Here is a 5,762-nt window from a genome sequence, read left to right on the forward strand (position 1 = left end):
GCTTCCCAAACATGCTCAATGACCGACAGCTCAATAACATTGAAGTACGGCCAATGAATAGATTTCATCATAGTGGTAGGATAACTCTTGCAAAAGATCACTGACTCATACCAACCAGCATGAAAGCGTAGCAAAAAACGAACATCCCCAAAAAACACCTTTTGATATTGAGAGGGCCTCTCATACAATAGAGCTCTTATGTCATGCTTACCCTTTTGATAATCAACCATCTGAACTCCATTATATCCCTCCCTCTCTTGTCAAATGGGTTTGGACATGCAAAGAATGACTTGTTCAAGAAAATCCATTGTGATCCTCTCATTGTCATCCATATGAGCACCCAGAGCGAAGGCATTCTTCATGCGAAGTCTACCACTAGGACCTCCAGCTGGAATAGGCTTCCCCCTGCCTTGAGCACACATGTGATCCTCTCATTGGGCAATAGACATTTGATCTTCAAATTCGGTAGATGAATTTGATTCAATCTCCAGTGTCTCCTCATGCTATTTTCCTCTCTTGTCACGACCCATATGACATGGTATACAAAAGGATTAGAATGGAGTCAAGAGATGATACACATGAATCAAAACAGAAACACCATGCACCTACCGGAACTTTCGACACCAGTCGAAACTTCCGACCCGGGGTCGGATCATCCAACAGAGCTTGAGTCCACCCAAAGATTCATGGAACCAGAGATTTCTCCCACCAAATTTGACAAGAATGTAGGCATGAGTTCTAAGGCATATCTAGAGTCTATCTCCCAAAGGAAATCTCTTAACTCCAACTACATTGAGAGATCGAGTGATGGGATTTTTGAATGAGTTACGTTGAAGATTTCCCACGCGAATCGAAAACTTCCAATGGGGATTGGAACCTCCAAGGAGTTGTCAATCCAAAGATAGCACTAGCAAAGATTTCCCACGGCTAGAACTTGAGATCTACTCATGGGACTGAGAGAAGAGAGAGGAAGGCACCAGTGTTTGTTGTGAGAGAGGATTTTGGGTTCTAAGGGGTATCCAACGGGTATATATAGTTCCTGCCAGTCTATCAGAAGTTCCACGGAGCGTTGCAACGGTAATTAAATCCAACTCTTGTGAACCCTCTATCAGAGGAAATCCAAAAATTCCAATGTCCATCGGAAGTTCCGACTAAGAATCAAAAGTTTCGATGATAGTTGATTCAGACTCCTGAGAACCCTCTGCCGGCACTTTGCTGATACTTCCGGTGGCTATCGGAAGCTTCGGTGGTGTGCCAGAAGTTCCGATGGGTACTTGACAACTCCAAAAAAAATTGATTTCAAGATAGATAAAGATTGAGATTTTGAGATTTATGGCTTATGGACATATACGAGAACTTGACACTTAGTGATCAGCCAACAAGCAATATTGCATAACAATGATCACTTGTGTCAAGTTTTAATCATAGATCAAAATCCATGTTTTGAAAGAAACTCAACACAAAGAAATCCATTTTTCCTATCTAGTCAATAATCAAGAATGTGCATTAAGTTAAACCAAGTTTCAAGAATCCAAGATATTTAGCTCATTCCTCAAAGCACAAAACCTTTGCTGATCTAGATGCTTAGTGAAGATATCGGAAAGTTGCCTTTCGGTGTTGACATGATGTAAAGCAATATTTCCCTCAGTCTCATGATCCCTTAAGAAGTGATGTCTAATATCCATGTGCTTTGTTAGTGAGTGTTGTACCGGATTGTTAGCTAGCTTGATGGCACTCTCATTGTTACACCAGAGTGGAATCTTGTTAAACACACAACCTAAGTCACTCAACATTTGTTTCATCCACAAGAGTTGGCACAACAAGCACCGGCTGCCACATATTTGGCTTCATTAGTGGATAAAGCAACTGAATTTTGCTTCTTAGAGCTCCAAGACAAAGGAATTGGCGAGTCTCCATTATACTCTTTTGGTCTACTTTGCAACCGGCATAATCCGAATCAGAATAGCCAAGTAGATCAAAAGTGGAGCCCATTGGATACCATAAGCAAAGGTTAGGAGTGTATACTAAATATCTCAAAATTCTCTTAACAACCATCAAATGACATTCCTTAGGTTTGGCTTGAAATCTTGCACACATGCACACACTAAGCATAATATCCAGTCTAGATGCACAAAGATAAAGTAGAGAGCTAATCATGGAGTGATATACCTTTGATCAACCGACTTTTCTTCTTCTTAAGATTGAGATGCCCACTCAATGCCATGGGTGTCTTAATGGGCTTAGCATCGGCCATGTCAAACTTCTTGAGAATATCGTTTACGTACTTGGTTTGACATATGAAAGTCTCTTCCTTCGTTTGCTTGACTTGAAATCCAAGAAAGAACTTCAATTCACCCATCATGGGCATTTCAAACCTTTTGGTCATGATCCTACTAAATTCCTCACAAAACTTTTGATTAGTAGAACCAAATATAATGTCATCAACATATATTTAGCAAATAAATATATCCTTACCAACTTTATGAGTAAAAAGAGTAGAATCGGCTTTGCCCATTCCAAAGTCGTCCTTGAGGAGAAATTCCTTAAGGCATTCATACCATGCTCTAGGAGCTTGCTTGAGCCCATAGAGTGCCTTATGGAGCTTGTACACATGGTTGGAAAATTTAGGATTTTCAAAGCCCGGCGGTTATTCCACATACACTAACTCAGATAGGAGGTCATTCAAGAATGCACTTTTATCATCCATTTGATAAAGCTTGAAATCATGATGAGTAGCATAGGCTAATAAAATACAAATTGACTCAAGCCTAGCAGCGGGTGCATAGATCTCACCGAAATCCAAACCTTCAATTTGAGTGAAACCTTGTGCAACTAACATTGCCTTATTTCTTGTGACTACACCATGTTCATCTTGTTTGTTTCGGAAAACCCACTTGGTGCCAATCATATTTTTCTTGGGTCTTTCAACCAACTCCCACACCTCATTTCCTGCGAAGTTGTTTAGTTCTTCTTGCATGGCAATCACCCAATCTGGATCATCAAGTGCTTCATCTACCTTGAGAAGTTCCAAAGAAAAAACAAACAAACAACACCAACAAAAGGTTGCTAAACGTGAACGAGTAGTTACCCCTCTTTGGATACTTCCAATGATGTTGTCAACGGGATGATCCCATTGAATGTTTGATGAACTCTTGGATGAGGCACTTATGATTAACGTTGAATTGGTTAATCATCATCATCTTCAACTTGTGGAGCATCTTATTGAGCTTCACCAATTTGTTCTCCCCCTTCATCAACCTTTGGTGCAAACTTGGAGCTTTTGGGTTTGTTGTTTAGAATAAAATATTTACTCTCAAAAACACTAAAGTAGTGCACCTTGGGTTTGTTACCGGTGATGATCCCATAGGATGTCTTGCTTAAATATTTGTGGAGGTAGATATGGTTGATGGCATGACAAGCCGTATTAATTGCTTCCGCCAAAAAACTATCTGGGGTCTTGTTCTCATCAAGCATGGTTCTTGTGGCTTCAATCAAGGTTTGGTTCTTCCTCTCCACAATGCCATTTTGTTGAGGAGAGTATGGAGCGGAGAACTCATGCTTAATCCCTTCTTCATCAAGAAATGGTTCAACATTGATGTTTCAAAACTCCGAGCCATAGTCACTCCTTATCCTTTTGATTTTCAACTCATATTTATTTTGAGCTCCTCTAATGAATTTCTTGACTATCCCTTGAGCTTCACTTTTGTCATGCAAAAAAATACCCAAGTGAAATGGGAAAAATCATAAAAAATAACAAGACTATATTTGCTACCGCCAATGCTAACGTAAGCAATGGGTCCAAATAAATCCATGTGTAGAAGCTTCAATGGTCTTGAAGTAGTCATGATGTTTTTAGCGGGGTGTGGAACACCAACTTGCTTCTCGGCTTGACATGCGCTACATAACCTATCTTTCTCAAAGACACCATATGTTAGTCCGAGGATTTGATCGCCCTTTTGAAGTTTGGCCAAGTTCCTCATCCCAACATGGGCTAGTCGGTGATGACAAAGTCAACCCAAGTTAGTTTTTGCTACTAAACAAGTCTCGAGCTCAATTTTATCCATTGTGAAATCAACTAGATAGAGCTTTCCCTTCAAGCGACCTGTAAAAGTAATAGAGGAATCCTCCCTTTTAAAGATGGTCACACCCTCATTAGTAAAGAGACAATTATAGCCCTTCTCACAAAATTGTGAGACGAACAACAAATTGTATCCCAAAAATTCAACCAAATAAACATTAGAGAGAGAATTATCATTTGAGATAGCAATGTTACCCATTACAATTACCTCCCCTTTGCCATTGTATCCATAGATAATACTTTCTTTAGGTGTATAAATGCTCTAGGGATGAAAACATATCCTTCTTCCCGGTCATATGATTTTAGCATCCACTATCAAGCAACCGTACGGTGCCACCGGAGGAGTAGGCCTACAAAACAAGTTAAGCTCGAAATTTAGGTACCCAAAAAGATTTGGATCCTTGTTGGTTACAGAGATACATCTTTGGAACTCACACACATCTAAAGATATCCTTTTTCGTGTAGCCACCAACATACTTGACCACTATTTTACCATTGTAGTCCATTGTAACCATATAGTCGGTGGTATAGTTTGGTGAGGGCTCATGTGCAACCACCTTGTCCTTCGACCTTGTCATGGATTTTTCCACAACATTTACCTTGGTAGTTGCTTTGACCATTGACTTGACTTGAGTTGGATTGGTCTTTGTCACACCATGTACCATGTCCATCAAATCACCAAGGTTTGCACCCTTGTTGAACATGAGGACCTCCTTACCATTTACCATCTTCCGGTCATTTATCTTGCTTTCCCTTGTAGTGTCAAAGCCCATCCATATGGCTAGGATGCCTCCCGATCTTATACTTGATCTTAGGCTTAGGCTTCACACTACCTTCATAACCTTGTGCCACTAGCATGTTCAATCTTTTGATTTGAACATCCCTTTCTTGGATTGACTCTTCTAGCTTAGCAATGTTAGCAACATAAGCATTTACATCAATTTTGTAAAATCTTGAGCAACCTTCACTTGTGGAGACATTGAAGTTAAGATTTACCTTGGAATTGGTTTTGGTGTTTTTCCCAAAGAGAACTACAGTTAACTTCAAGGTCCTTGTATTTGACCATTAAGCATGAGAAGCTTTCTTGAAGTTCATTATGAGTGACATCTAGAGAAGCTAGAGATTCATTTGCTAAAGTATACTTCTTTGACATCCTCTCATTTGAATCATTAGCTAGAGACAAATCAATAGCCAATTTTTCAACCTTCACCTTTTCTTCGACAAGGGCCTTCTCTAAAGTAAGGTTTCTCTCTTTTTCAAGGATGAGCAAATCTTCTTGCCTATCGAGAGACTCCTTCTTTTTCTCCAATTTCTCCATAAGCTTTTTAATCTGTTTGTAACCTTTCTTTCCAAATTCTTTTATCATGTTATTTTTATATTTTTCTTCTTTATCTTCCAAATCATTTTGCACATTACTAGATATGGAGGAAGAGAGAGAAGAGGAGGTGGTTGTTTCTTCTACCTTGGTTCCTCCTGCCATGAGACAAAAATGAGTGTCATCATCATTGTCGGAAGTGTTGTTGAAGAGTCTTGTTGGTGTAGGAGTCTTGAGTATGGCTAGAGTTGCCATGCATTCCTTGTTAGAGTCTTCATCACTAGAATCCCATTTTTGACCAACATGAGCTTGACCTTGATATTTCTTCTTGTAGTCCTTGCTCTTCTCCTTGTACCTCTTCTCTTCCTT

This window comes from Setaria viridis, chromosome 3, assembly GCF_005286985.2.
Source record: "Setaria viridis chromosome 3, Setaria_viridis_v4.0, whole genome shotgun sequence".
NCBI classification, from domain to species: domain Eukaryota; kingdom Viridiplantae; phylum Streptophyta; class Magnoliopsida; order Poales; family Poaceae; genus Setaria; species Setaria viridis.